The 15,777-nt window shown below is 39.6% G+C and overlaps 1 pseudogene; it reads right to left on the bottom strand.

Annotated features, from left to right (window-relative positions):
* Positions 1–2,870: 2,870 nt before the first annotated feature.
* The window catches only part of LOC126498099 (cytochrome P450 2J4-like), a 43,655-nt pseudogene continuing 30,748 nt past the window's right edge, over positions 2,871–15,777 (bottom strand).

Here is a 15,777-nt window from a genome sequence, read left to right as displayed (position 1 = left end):
AGTTCATACACAGCCAAACCCAGGTCTCCATAGCATTGAACACAGAAGGATCCAGAACAGCAACCTTACAGTATTAGCCAGGATCATAAGGTGATTTTTTTCCCCCTGTGGAAGAGGGACATGGAAAAGAATGACCTTATTTTGTCTAGGTAAAAATGACACAATCAATTCTCCAAGGTCCTGCTGTTTATCCACAGTCTGGACAGGGTCCTGGAAGCAAGTGTTGCACTGGGGCATCTTGCCCAGTGATAAGCATCATCGTAATCCAGATGGAGACATCATAGTGTCCCATAATCTTTGGAGACTGTAGGTCACTGCTAGGATCTCGGAGTCTCTGTCTAATATAATAAGCTTTTAATAATTATTTTAAAGACCATATTCTGCAGATCTCTGAAGTGTTAGGGCTGCCTGGGCATATCTGATTGAACAAACTTTGTTTCTAGTTACTTGTTTTAAGTCTGACTATGAAAACATATACAGGGACCTAAATAAGGCTTATCCCAGTCATTAATTATATCAGTACTTTAAGGATGACTAACTAACTTGTATTCCCTCACAGTCTATAATAAGTTAGCAGCTCTCCTGTGACTAAAAACTTTACATTCTGTCAGCAGAACTTTGGACTTTCCTGTTATGACTAAGTTGCATTCAGTCAGAGAAAGACATCTTTGGTCCTTAGTTATCAGGCTAGATCTTGTCTTGGGTCTGTCATATCCTGGAGTTGCCCACAGTCATGGATTTCAATTATATCAAGGTGGACATACTTTGTAAATACCATAGGCACTCTTTTTCTTCTCTTTCCTAAGCTTCTTTTTTCTCTTTTCAAGCTTCTTCCTAGTTTTTAATTTTGACTGCAGTATGCCATCTTATATGTTTATAAGACAGTAACAGAGAGATGATTAACACCCTGCTTTTGGTAAAATATTCTCATTTTCTGTCCAATGGCTTAAACACCAAGTATCAAGCAGAAATTCAGAGAGAAGGGTTGTTGTGCCTTACAAGTGACTGGTGTGGAAGAAGTGAAGTAGAATTCGATGTTCAACAAACCAGGTAACTTCAGGAAATTACTGCTTTTGAATCTTGTACTGGGTTGCTCTGAAACTTTTATTCCAAGATAGTCAGGGCTCAAGGAAGGGGCATAGAAGCCATGATAAACCTACAGAGGAGATCTCATCACTGGGGGTAGAAAAGGGATACTAGAGCATGCAAAATCAGGGAGGAATGGTGGTGGGAAATAGCACTCACAAGATCTTTATGGGAAGGAGACACCACTCTCACCAACTTAAAAAGCCATGGCGATGCAGTTTATAGGTGGAAATGTTTATTAGGACTCATAGTCAAAGACTTCCCTAAGTTTCAGGTTCCTTATGATAACATGGTACTCGGTACTAGGTCTTATTACATCAAGGCCTCATCAATTATGTATTTACTGTGCAAAGTTCAGGATGGGTGAAGCAGATTATTCTGTATTGTGAAAAACAGAGGCTTGTTAGAATGCATCTTACCCAGAAACACTCCATTTAACAAGCAGATTGTTTCCACTTTGAGAATAAAAGATGACTGGACATCTGGGTGGACATAATAATGGTACCATCTGTCTAGCACCAGCCACAGCACAGACTGATAAATACCTTATTCTTGGGCGTAGGAAGCCCTCTTATAAACTGATCAGCATGACTGAGGATATAAGGGCATACCACAATAACCAGACCTAGAACCAGGAAAGGATATAATTCTCTCATCTGGGTAAGAGTAATGTGCAAATAACTTGAACTGTGATTGTGACAGCCCTCAATAACTTGTCGTTTTACCACCTGATGTGTGATCAAAGATAGACATCTAGAGATTATCAAGTGGCCTAGATGATTTAGTCCCACCATCAATATAACCTACTTAAAATGACTCATTTATGTTTGGCTTTTGAAACTGCCTTTTCTCTTTTAGTGACCATGTCTATCAGGGTTCAGCATTACTATGCCATTTCTGATGCTCTGTTATATCGTATATATCGTATTCTGCCAGCATCCTGTGATTGCAGACTTTTGACATGAGCCACTTTAGTGTAAGAACAGGATCGTTGTAAGAGATGTTCACACCCTACACACCGTAGTCCTGTGTGAAAAGGTAGGGCATAAATGTCTGATGGAAAACTCAAGGCTGAAAGGTACTAGGGAGACAGAAAAAGGTTCACATTTGCTCCCAAACATGCTTCCCTGGTTTGGATATCTGTGATCTCACCCACGCTGGTGCCAGACAATAGTCAAGGTCCTTCTACCAAACGTAAGCCACAGAAGGTACTTTAGCGTGACTTATTTTGCCTGCTTGTGACTAGGGAATCACTCTGCCACGCTGACTTCCAGGAGGACCATTCAGGCAGAGCAAGATGGGGAAGTCACAGACCTGCAAATTGGGAAAGTCTTTATGGTCAGCTCCTGTGGTTCTCCCAGGAGTTAGTTCTAACTCTTTTTCACTCTTTTTACTTGTCCAGATGAACTGCTTGAACATTCCAGAAACAAGTATACACGAATGATAGGATGAGTGATGGAAATTGAACATATAACTTCTATGATGCTATTTGCAATTTAGATAATTTTTATTCCACTATTTCCTCTGACTCTGCCCTATAAAAATACTTTTCTTATGAAGAGAATCATCATTCTCTGGACCTTTTACATAAAAAGATGTGTCACTGAGAACTTAAGTGATTTTTTCCAAGGACAGTATAGAGATAAGGGTTATCTAAGAATTGTATCTGATATCATTTGTCTACATCTTTCCCTCTATTGCATTCATCCTGTCCCCTCCCATATGAGCAGGCCCCAGCACCTTGAGAGTACATGTCAATTATTTTTCTCTTTCCATCTCAGACATCACAATCTAGGGACAGCAGAGATGCCGTGACTGACTGGGGAAAGGGTGAGTCCCATTCTGAACTTCAGGCTCGGCTTCTCATTGACTGGGGGCTTGAAGGTAAAGTTTTTCAAAAGAGCAGTGAAGAAAATGAACAGCTTAGACCTGGCCAATTGTTCTCCCAGGCAAGCTCGCTTTCCTGTGGGACCAAAACAGAAGACCTGTTATTGTCTCAGCTGTTATTAGCAGCTCCAAGGACTAATATCTCAAGTACCTCCTTCAAGTCCCGAGTTGACCCTTTACATTTACATTTAGCTGCTCATTTATGTCTGCCATCTGCTTTGATTCCTCAGAGCACAGAATCTGGAGGTCATAAATTGCAAATTGCCTTCATGGGCAGGTAGTTCTTGGTAAGAGCAGTGCGTGGGAAGGTAGAAATGGAAGTCCAGCGATGACTCAGTCTAAAAGCTTTCAAAGCCCAGTTAACAACATCACTGAAGCATTAGACCATATTTCCGCAGCAAAATTACCAATGCTTTTCAGCCCATAATGAAATACAAACAAGTAAGTGTATCAGTGAAGTGTGCCTAAAGTAAAGGTTATTTTTCTTCTACGCCCACTGTCCTCTTCCTTTTTGACTTATGATGGTGACATTGATGGTCACCCTTTCGTCAGAGTGGTCCTATAATTGGAACTTAAAAGAAGAAATCAGGACATTTCAGGGACTGAGCCATGGGTGAGTATAGAAGTGTCATTATCTGCCTGGCCTTTCTGTGGTCCAGATGAGACCACACTAGTTAGTCCCCACTGACATATAGTCCTCCAGACAGGCTGGAGAATGCAGGTGGGATTAGGAACAACTCTACCCCAAGAATTCTATGCCATTCCTTCTATTCCCTATTAGAGATGTGACAAATTGGCTCTACAATTTCTCTGAAATCACCACTCAGTTGCCTCCACACACACTGGGGAATATTTGATCTGCAGAGAGGCAGACTACAGAGTACAATGCCTTTCTACCAGGAGGTAAAGACTTCAATATCACCTGGGGGAAAAAAAGAGGACTTATAAAAATCAAGGACCAAACCTCTTAATTCCTCTGAGCTTGCCAGGGACAAAGTAAACCTCCCCTATAACTTGATCTCATTATAGGAGGGAAAACGCTTATTAACATTTCTGGGTGTTGGCCATCATTTTCAGACCCAGGTTTTCCAGCAGGCGGCTGTCACAAATCTATTGTAGGAAGTTAAACACTGGTAAAGGCAACTATCCCTGTCAACAGGATCCTACTTGACCATGAATGCAGATTGCCATGCACCCAAAACCTCATAAAGTTTAAAGAAATTGGAGGATGACCCTTGAAAATCAAGTGTTCTGTCTGTTACAGCACTCTAAAGGAAGAACGAAACAAAATGTCCTGACTGGTGAGGAGTCGCCTGCTTTGTTAGTTTGGTTGCTGCTGTAGTCTGTTGGGTTTTGCTTTTTCTTTGGTTCAGGGAGGCCATGGAGATTCCACTAACCAGTGTCCAGTTTAAAAACAGAGCCAGCACAGACCTTTCCTTCATGACTTCAAACTAAATAGCAGTCAAGTAAGGTCTTTGACTCATCCTCACATAGACTCTTTGGGCATTATATTCAACCAAATGGGGTGCTATTTAGACAACTATTTCTCACTAAGATCCTCTCCTTGATAAGTAGAAATGACACTCAGGTATCGTTGACCTTGGCTCAGATCAACAACCTACTTGTAGCTGAGAAAATAATGGGCCCATCTTTGACTGCTAAGACAGCCCAAATGTAAAATTCTAATTATAATACTTTTGCCACCAGTTACACCCTTATCTCTCAAGCAAAATTCATGTCAGTGCAAATATAGAGAAGATCATTCTCTGACCTTAGTCTTCTTCTGGGATCTGGTGGATGATCCAGTCAGCGAAGCATTACATTTCACCTTTCTCAGCAATATTTTGGGTTATAATCACAATTTTAAGTGATTTTCATCCTTACCCCTGTCTCTGGATGTTCTATGTGAAGTTATGATAGAAAAAAACTAAATGACAGCTTCTTAGTTGGCTGAGGAGAATCCTCTTAAATTTTTCATCCAGGCAGTGACCTCCTCCATGTTGTGCACTTGCAGCAGACAATAGTGCCATGGAAATCAATCTTGACGACGTGTATGACTGTGCTTGCTAACGGTTCTTCTGATGGATTCTTGCATATTCTGTTCTTCTGATAAGGACAACACTGCCCCAACTCTTTCTTAATGAAACTCACAGTAGGAGTTATAATAGCACTAACTGTCCTGATTTTTGTCTTCCGCAGTTGCTGCCTCACCCACATAGCAAACTCCAGTATCAAATGATTGAGTTATGCTCTGGATCTTCACCATCAGTTACGTTTTATCCTGACTTCCTAGGCTACCCTCCTCTAGAACACTCCAATTGCAAAAGCTCTTTTGTCCATTTCTACTTTTGTCAGGTCAAAGAGTTGGAGTGGTCTGTGTGCATAAACCCCTAAGAGCAGCTACGGTGACCTCAGAGATGGGAGGATTAATGACTAAAAGTTAAACAGATCCATGACTAAAAGGCAGGCAGGCAGACAAACAGATGGGCTAACCAACAGACAGTCCGACAGTCAGAAAGGCAGTCAGGCTGATAGACAGACAAAGGGACAGAGAATGGATAATAAAGATGCCAAACTTTTGGCTTCTTCTGAATCTTTCTGACTTGAGACAAAGGCCTAGAAGTCTTATATAAAGGTCTGAATGCTTTTTTATCCCATCAGTAGGACCCATGCTTCTTCGTTCTTACTAGTCCTGGATGGTCAAGACATGTCTACCCAAAGTTGTGGGCAAATCAACCTCAATTTATTCATCTCAACTGACCAATCATAAATTGGGGGAAGAAGACTCCACAGAAGGTTGTTAAAATCACAGCCATCCAGGAAGGACAGACTTTAGTTTCCTTAGTCCCTCTTTATTTTGTACATGATTTTCTTTCAGTGTGAGCTCAGTATTCTTGTGTGCATTGCCATAAATATCATGGCAGGCACTATGCTATGTCAACTCTAAAGCTGTTTTCTACCTATGTTTTTAACCATTATATTAAATAATATTATAAAAATAACCATGAATTCATGTTTCTATCTTGGTCTCAATCTTTCACAGATTGATGAAGAAATAAAATTCATTGTTAGAGGTAAAGTTCTTGAGCAACTATGTGTCATAATACTGTTGCTGCCGTGATTTGTGTGTCCCATGAATGGTTAACATAATTCTATTTCTATTGTTTTTCTGTTACAAGTAAGTCTATGCTGGCTAGTTTTATGTCAGTTTTGTACAAACTAGAGTCATTTAAAATGAGGGAATCTGAATTGAGAAGATACTCCCACCAAACTCGCCTTTTGGCAAGGTCTGTTGCATATACCTAGTGAGTGATTGATGAGACAAGAGATGCTCCATTTTAATATTTTTGTATAAATTAATAAATTATTCTGATATTAGGAACCAAAATTCTTTGGTTCTTACAACTCCTTATGGCAGGTATTTTTCTGCATGATAGAAAGATCTGATTAAATCTATACTTGGATCATCTTTAAAACACAAAATTGCTCTTCTACTAACATGAGAGAAATAGCTCAGGCTATTGTTAACCTTCTTTCAAGGCCTAGCTTCTATGAGCCCATGATTTTTTCTGTTAATGTGGAAGGAAGGTCTCGTTTGCCATAATCTGTCCTTTGTTATGGACTATAAATAAAGACTGCAATCTTCAAGAATTACTTTGCAGTTTGTCCTGAAAAAGAAGAGATAATAAACCCATATCTACTTATTTTTGTCAAGAGCAAAGATTCTGATATCTGTACTTCATTCTTCCAGGGAGGTTTCCTGTTGCAAGTCTAGAGAAAGTGGGGGATGCCATTCCTATCAAAGACTAGTAATTTATTTTCCCTTAAGTTAGAGCATACCTGCTGTGTGGCTAGGCCATCAATATGCAATAGAACTTACTGTGTGACTGTGTCTAGCCTGCGCTTCAGCAGAAATATGTGATTATGTTTTTTTTTCTTTTGTACTTTATCATTACCATATGTATAGCCAACTAGTTTGATGGATTGGAGAGATAATGTGAGGAGAAAACTGTTGTTCGCCTGAAGTTTTCATAGACCGTCAGTCACTTAGATTGCTCACTACACACTTAAGAGCCTCTGAGTTAATCTATATGCTGCAAACAGTAATTATGAGTAATACTATTTCAGACTGCTTGTTATACAGCAAGACACTAACTGATACATATGAACTCAGTGAAAATGACCCTAAATGGTGAGGCTAATTGCAATCTGATTATAATAGAAAACCAGAGTAGAAGTGTAAAACTTAGCTTTAATCCCTATTACAAAAATACATATTCTTAGAATATTTTGAGTTTGCCTATATTATAAGAAAGATATCTGTTCATTTTCTCTATAACACTTAATGAATGAGTTTGATTACATGAGATCATATGAGTTCTGGTTTGTTGGGATTTTGTTGTTATTGTTTTTTTTTTTCAACTTGATATAAAATTGAGTCATCTGGAAATAGGGAACCGCAACTGAAGAAATGTCTCCATAAGATTGCCTATAGGAAAGGGTATAAGGCATTTTTTTTGATTAAAGATCAATACAGTAGTCCAACTTCTGGGTAGGCAGTACCAGGATGTTTAAGAAAGCTGGCTGAGAAAACCATTGGGGACATGCCAGTAAAGAACACGGTGTCTTCTTCCAGGTTCCTACCTTGAGTTCTTGCCCTGATTTGCCTTTGTGAAGAAGTATGTAATGTAAAATGAAAGAGACCCTTTATTACCTATTTGCTTGAGGTTATGGTTTTTATCAGAGCAATAGAAAACAACCTGAGGCAATGCACTTTTTAATGAAATATGTAATTAAAAGATGTAACAAAATTCTGAATAATAAGACAAATAATAAGACACCAGTGAATCACTGGTTGTTTTTTTTAAAGTAATGAAAATGGAAAAAAAAAAAAACTTTTTGCATGAGGGGAAAAAGAAGCACATACACAAAAGAGATTTTTAAGATCCGAAGACGAATAGTCTAATATTCTCTTGTCCTAAAGTCTTCTTTCTCCTCTTAAAGGCATCTAGTGGAGCTAGCAAGATTGTTCAGTGGGTAAAGGCATTGCCACCAAGAGTGGCAACATAAGTTCAATATGTGACAACCACAAGATGGAAAGAAATGCTTTAATCTTGGATGTTGTGATTTGACCCCAACCAATTGCTGTGGTATATACAGGCACTTATGTGTAAACTACTCTATCCAGAAGGTAAATAAAAATTTAGATGCATGAGCATCTGAGATTCCTTTCACCACCGTTGCAGCACACATCAGGGGAAGCTTCTCAGAAATTCACGTCCTAAGCAGCAAGCAGAAAGAGTTTCAGTTGAACTGTGTGGTTACAATGCTGTGCTATAATACAAAATCTGAGACTGTATGCACAAGGAAGTTCAGAAGGAATGCCTAGACTTTATAGTATCTATTTTATCAGAAGTTTTATGCCAGGAGAGACCTTTCCTGTTTTCACCATGAATATGTCTTAACTCTATTTGAAAGTATAGATAAGTATAGAAAAGTATAGATAATAAGTGTTGATCTTTAGAGGAATGTGTGTCGAGCAGAACCTGATCCAGTTCAGCAGGTGCCATTTAAAATTGCTGTATTGTGTTCTCATTGTGTTAAGTAAGTAGTCATTCTCCCTAGCCTCATCCAATGTCTTTATTAATACACAGTTCTATTTCTGAGTAAAATGTAGGAGATCATCCTGTTAAAATAGTTATGAACACTTCATTACTTTAGCAATATGGCAGGTATCCAGGTTTCCTTGTGAAGAAGAGGCAATATTTGGGTCTCTTCCCCCATGTTGTATAAAATAGAGCCAGAGAGAAATAAGGGTGATCTGCAGCAGTCCCTGTTCACAGCGACAGTGGGGTGGAGCCACAGGCAGGGCCACATGCACAGTATACACCTCTGCTTCAGGGAGAAGAGTGCAGAAGGACCAAGGAGGAGCTCTGAACCCTCTCTTGCCAATCACATCTAATTGAGAACAGCAGAAAAGATTCTCTCTTCTTAAACTGCCCATTATACAAAAAGTGCTCTGGATTCAAAGCACCTGGATTGGGCCACTCTTTGGGGTCCCTGTGTAGCCTAGTCAAATTGTGTAGGGTCACTGTTCTCTACAGAAGGTAACAAAGTGTCATAGCTTGAAATGTAGCCTGCATACCCAGGTAGACAGATAAGGGAGTGGTTCTCAAGCTCCTATGCCTGAGACTCTTGACGTCCTGAACTTTCCACCCTCACCAATCTACTTCTCTACTGTCTTTTGAACTATGCACCCATTATTTCCCTTTTATACATGCAGCTTTTAGTCATGGATTGTAATTACTTCATAGGAAATTTTATCAGCATGTCTATACTTCTCTTTGTTACAAATATATCTGCATAATTGGAAGAGGTTAAGATATGTGTCTACAGAAAGGTCCTGTAAGCAAAGGAAGATATTAAATCTTGCCGTTCACAAAGGTCAGGTCCATGGTAATATATCTTCTACTTCTCTGTTCTCTTCCACAGAAAGTTAATGAGGCATAACATAGAGTCACACCACAGTTAGTCAAAGATGTGCAGATGCATAAGAAAGAACTCCTGCTTTGACAGGCACGTGTATGATCCCTATCTTGAGCCTTTCCCCCATGCTGTTCTTTCACCAGTACTTCTGGGAGATTCTTTAAATCTCTCTGGATTCTGTTACCTCCTTTTCAATTTCTCACTTAATGTGACATTTAATCTGTTTTGGTAGACTCATACACTGGCACATCACGGTTGTCCTGCTCCTCACTCTACCTTCCCTTCATCCACAGAGAGGCAGAGGGCTTCCTTCTGGGCAGTCCTCATGGCTTTCAAGTAGCGACTCCATGTTCTTAGTCCCCTCCAACCCCAAGTCAAGGTTTGGTGGTTTTTAATAAATATTGGCTTGAGCTAAAAATTAGCTTTAATTCTGAGTATAATACCCTGCACACCTAATCTCATTTTACTTCTACTTGGATCTTATGAAAAGGTTTGAGTCAAAAAACTGAAACTCTTTATGGTTACGTAATATGCTCACATAGTTGCAGAAAGTGGAGTCGTTACTAGAACCAGGTCTTTCTGCTAGCAAAGCCATGACTTATAGCCTCCACTGCACATAGTTATTTAGATTTCTCAATACCCTGGACTGGTGTCAGAGTTGATGTTCAAAGTCTGTGGGAAGGGTTAAGTAAATGAATAGGAAAAATGCAAACACACCTGGATAATTGAGAAATCAATTTCCAGCCACGAGATTTTCACTGACGAAGGGATGGTAAATACAGTGGCTGCCCCTCTGATTCTAAATATAAGGTGGCTGTTTAGAGATGGGTGGATGATCTTTTCTGAATATGATGCTGTAGAGCATCTCCAAGAACAATATATTCATGGGTCTGAGATAACTGACCTAGATCCTCAGTGACAGGTCATCAGACAGCATGGGAGGGAGTTTCAGTTGTGTATTATAGAGAGGGAACGCTGGTGGCCAGGAGAGATGGGTAGTAATGTGATCAGCATAAGGTCTCTTAAGACAGGGAGTTGGACAGGGATTCATGGAGTAAAAAAGAAATGAGATGCTCTAATGTCAAATGCAGTAACTCCTGTGGATGGAACATGGGCCAGTATGAATCCTCAGGGCAGGCTTGGTTCTGGAGCCTATCTCTTGTCACTTTGTAGAAGAAAGTGCTTTGGTGTCAATTCAGTTTCCCTGAGACTTAACTTTCCAATCTAGCAAATGGGAGATGATTACTCTAAAAAATTAGGATGATATTGTGGAAGAGAAAAAAGTCTGCTGAACGTCATGATTGCCTTATAAATATTGCTCCCGTTCCTCCTATTCTTTAAACTGATATTTCACTATGGGATGTCTTTCTTTGAGATACTTTGGGGTTGTAAGTAAAAGCTGGAAATATGTCCATGGGGACATTGTTAGAGATGTTAGCCTCTCTCTCTCTGGTGTTGATCCATGTGCCTCAAATGTGTTTTATATCTTTATATGTGATCTTTTGAGGATTGTAAAGAATTTCCTAAACTCAGCATGCAGGTTCCTAGTCCTGAGACCTGCCCAAGTAGATAAAGTCTGATGGAAAGTTATGCATGCTACCTACATGCAAAAATTAACACAGGAAGATTAGATTATCCAAGGGAAATACAGCTAGATTTTGCCTAAACATGTTTGATCCAAACCCCAACACCACAGCCAACAATGGATATTCAATGTGTGAATATCCATTTAAATACATGGAATACTTCACCAGATGTCCACTTCCCCATTAAAATAACTTCTTAGGACATGAATACCTTCCACCTTTAAAGGTTTGGTATGGTAGTTGATATCTAACATGGACTTATGTACCTAAAGTTGGGAGTTACTTTTAGCCGATGGAATTCAGTCAACTTGGTGTCAACTCTCACTTCCCTGGGAACATTAAGGGTATGATGTTGCCCATCCTCTGTACCTCATGGATTAAAGTAGGGCATGAACTCTTGGTCAGGCAAGCTTGTCTGCCTCTTGTAGCCAATCACTCCATCAATCACTGTCCATACTTTTTCTTGGAGAAACTAGGAACATCTATTAAATTTTGTATTTCCATCTTGTTGTTTAATTGAGTGTTTTTTCTAAAATTACTAAATAGGTATTATGGGACTTTAATGAATACTTAATCACAATTTAGAAAATAAGATGTTTCATGAAATGAAAGTATTCCTATCCTCATGTACTAAAATCTTCTACACCTAAGAGGAAGAAAAAAATGGACTGAACCACTGTCCCTCAATCAATAGAGAGACAAAAATCAATGTGCAAAGCTAACAGTAGAGGCACACTGAGACATTGGCAGTGGCAGCCATCCGGGAGGGGTGGATCTCTGCCAACCAAGTACAGATTTGTGGGAGATTAAAAAAACAGTAGCTTGGTTCAATATGATTCAGTAGTAGTGTTTGTTCAAACATCCAGACTCGGACCTAGATTAGTTTTTATTTTTTAGGGATATTCAAGTTTGTTTGGAAATTTGGAAAACGTTTGTTGGAGATATTAAACTCAACTGTATGTGTATAAGAAAAACCTTAAGACATGACAACTTCGAAACTGTCTGTAAAGTGACATCTTCCATGAAGACAGCTTCTAAGAAAATCTGTAAAAGATAAATGTCTAAGGAAGCATTGGGTGTAGCCTGGCCACCCAGATAGGGCAAATATCACTAGGATATAAACTATGTCTGCTTTCAAAATTTTGAGTGGAAAACAGGTTACATATCTCTCTCTTTGTAGAGACAACACTGTGTTTAACATTACTGGCACAACTAGTGCTTATCTGTGAGCAGAAGGATATATATGCTTCCTCCACATCATCTCTGGAGTAAGAGAATGGCAGTAATTTCCCAGTCAGAAATCCCTGGAGGTGCCGGGCGATGGTGGCGCACGCCTTTAATCCCAGCACTCGGGAGGCAGAGGCTAGGCGGATCTCTGTGAGTTCGAGACCAGCCTGGTCTACAGAGCTAGTGCCAGGACAGGCTCCAAAGCCACAGAGAAACCCTGTCTCGAAAAACCAAAAAAAAAAAAAAAAAAAAAGAAATCCCTGGAGGAATCTGAAGCATCATAAGGAGGTATTATCTGAGATGATTCTTCTAGATGGGGGAGAACTTAAGACAGTGCATTCTTGGTAGAGAGAAGACAAATGTTTTAAGTTTGAGGCAAGAGTAAGTTCAGTGAAAAGAGAAGAAATGTAACAGAGCAAGATCTCATGAAAGGGTGGTGATGCTTGAAGTCAGAGAAGTGAAGCACAGGATGCCAGATAGCAAACTTTGGAGTTTCTACAGTATCCAGGGGAAAATGCCAATGTATAGTTACAAAGGATCACAGCAGTGGATGCTCATGCGGTAATGCCACTCTTACCTGAGACCACCTGTGCCCTTTGACTTCTGTTTTTACTTAGGGAAACAGTCTCTAATATCTGTATCCTGGCAATCAAGATGCTGACAAAACATCTTCAGGACATGTCTATCCCTAAGTTCACATTGCATCACAGTCTTCCAACTTTTCCCACTCCACCATTGCCATCGTTTAGTCCTTTCTGAGACACAAATTCTAGAAACACCATTCTACCTTGTCCACGTGCAAATCACATGCTCACCTTGGACATCTGGATAGACTGCCATGTAGAGCAGAGCCAAGTGCAGGGTCGTGGATGTTGTCTCTGTTCCAGCAAAGAAGAGATCCAGAGTGCTGCAGATGAGGTTTTCTTCAATGAAATTTGTAGTCTTCTCTGGCTGCTGGAAAATACATATTCATTTATCTAGAGGGTTATTTTTTTTTTGCCCCTAAACACAAAGTCTTTACCCTAGGAAGTGATCTGGAGGGAAACAACCACAGGAAAATGATCTTCTCTAAGACTTGACAAGTAAGCAGAGGTATCACAAATGCCCTTTCCCAATTGCTAACAGAAAACTTCTTTCACTCAGGTTAATGGAACCACACTCTCATGCTTGCAAATTCTGAGAAGCCATTAGACTGTAAAGAGAATGTGCCTTTGACAGACTTAACATTCAATATTGTGGTATTTGAATATAACTGGTCCCCATAATCTCATCAGGAGTGGCACTATTAGGAGGTGTGGCTTTGTTGGAGGAAGTGTGACACCATGGGGATGGGCTTTAGGGTTTCATATGGCCAGGATATCACCCAGTGTGTCACCCAGTGTGTCAGTCAACTTCCTGCTGCTTTCAAGATATAGGACTCTCAGCTACTCTGCACCATGTCTGCCTGCAGGTCACAGTGCTCTGTGTCATGATGATTTTGGACTGAACCTAAACCTCTGAAACCAGAAGCAAACCACCCACAATTAAATGTTTTTCTTTTTAAGAATTGTTGTGGTCATGGTGTCTCTTCATAGCAGTAAATTCCCCAAATAAAACCAATATCAATGGTATCACACATTAGCTGTGTGACCTAAGTCACTTTAGATTTCCTTTATTCCGTTGCATATTTTATGAAGTTGAAATAAGACACATTCCTTGAGAGGGCACTTTTCATTTTGTGAAGTTTAAAAACCACATAGTGAATAGCTAACAGTCAAACTATTTTCTGAATGCCCAGACTAATAATGTAACTCCACAGTGTGAGACAAAGCCATTGCTAACTAACTTTTATAACTTTTACAGTTGAAACCTCTGTTTTCAAAATTTATTTCTTATCAGATCCCATTATCTTTACCCTGCCTCTGGAAACTTCAATTTGTCAATGTTATTTCTCATGTTAATAGCCCATACCTGAACATAATATGACCAGCACCATCTCCCATGGGAAGACAATGTACTTAATGTTTATTATTCCAGTAAGATAAAAATATAAGGTGCAAGATGTTCACCCTCTGCCCATTGCAAGAACAGGTGTCCAAACTTCATGAGTCACAGATGACAATGTTGATGCAATGGTGTCTTCAGCCCACTGAATACAAAACTACATCCAATTTGTCAATGTTAGTGAGTCCTGTCTAAAAGGATGGACAGTGGTGATAAAGAGAAAAGAGAGAGGTTAAATTCTCATCTAGACCGTAAGGGTAAATTTTAGCATGCAGCTCAATGTTTCTTGTGTTCTGAAGTGGGTATGACTTGAAATAAAATGCAGTTCTCAAGGTTAATTGCTACTTTTGCCCTTTTCACAGTTCTTCAGAGATGGGTAAGAGAACGGAGATGCAGAATGTAAAGGAAATATTTTGACATTTCAGGGATATAAGCCAACTACCATTCAATCCATGAACCCATGCCTTTTTCTTGAGTTGTTGCCACTCAACAAAAATAAAATACTGGCACTATGTTTATTCATCTCAGGTAGATGAAATAAGACTAAATAAAATTTAAACACTTACATACATATCCCTAGAATATGTGCACATTACCTAGTTTGTCAAAAGAGATGTTTTGTAGATGTGATTAATAAAGAGATTTTGAAATTAGAAGATCTAATTTAACCAAGTAGCCCCAATGTCATCAAAAGAGTGTAGAAGAAGGGGCCTAGGATCAGAGTAGAAGAGATGGAAAGTCGAAAAGAGAAATGGGTCCTAGCATGGAGTTTGAGGAAGCACCTACAAGTTTAGCTGTAGTGGGCAAGAGGTCCTTGTGCACAGATAAGCACTGGAGAAGCCAGGAAAATTAAAAAAGTATCCTTGTCTCTTCCAAGGAAGGAGATGCTTATTTGTCTTCCTCCAAGAATTCTGGGAATGGATGCAGTTTGCAAACTGATTGATTCTTTACCATCTGTAGGGCGAGACTTCACCCAAATCCTTTTGAATTAAGGTTTATCTCAAACCCTTTCCCCCTAAATCTTTTTGTTTTGTTTTGTTTTTGTTTTGTTTTTCTAGACAGGGTTTCTCTGTAGCTTTGGTGCCCGTCCCGGAACTAGCTCTTGTAGACCAGGCTGGCCTCGAACTCCCAGAGATCTGCCTGCCTCTGCCTCCCGAGTGCTGGGATTAAAGGCGTGCACCACCGTCGCCCGGCTTCCCCCTAAATCTTGAGCATTGCTTTTAAGTTCATCTGCCTCCTATGTTATCTTGGACCAAGCCAAACCTGATTTCTACAGTAATTATGCTTACCACAGTCCTCCCTAGATCCTAAACCTTGAGCACTATTTGAGTCAACAGTGCCCATCTTTGTGAAAGAAGCCAAGTGTACTTTGTAAGGAATTTCATTATAAACATGCCTTAAGATTGGTTATGTTCATAGGACTCAGTCAATTGCTATCAGAAAACTATTTTTTAAAAAGTGTGCTGTGCTTTAATATGGCTAAAATAAATGACCTGGGGTCAGACTCTAGAAGTCTGAACTA

The sequence above is a fragment of the Alexandromys fortis genome, unplaced genomic scaffold (assembly GCF_014885135.2).
Source record: "Alexandromys fortis isolate MF-2015 unplaced genomic scaffold, M_Fortis_MF-2015_v1.1 scaffold_13, whole genome shotgun sequence".
NCBI lineage: Eukaryota > Metazoa > Chordata > Mammalia > Rodentia > Cricetidae > Alexandromys > Alexandromys fortis.
Note: the sequence above shows the minus strand (reverse complement) of the source record. Positions and strands in the feature narration are given on the sequence as shown.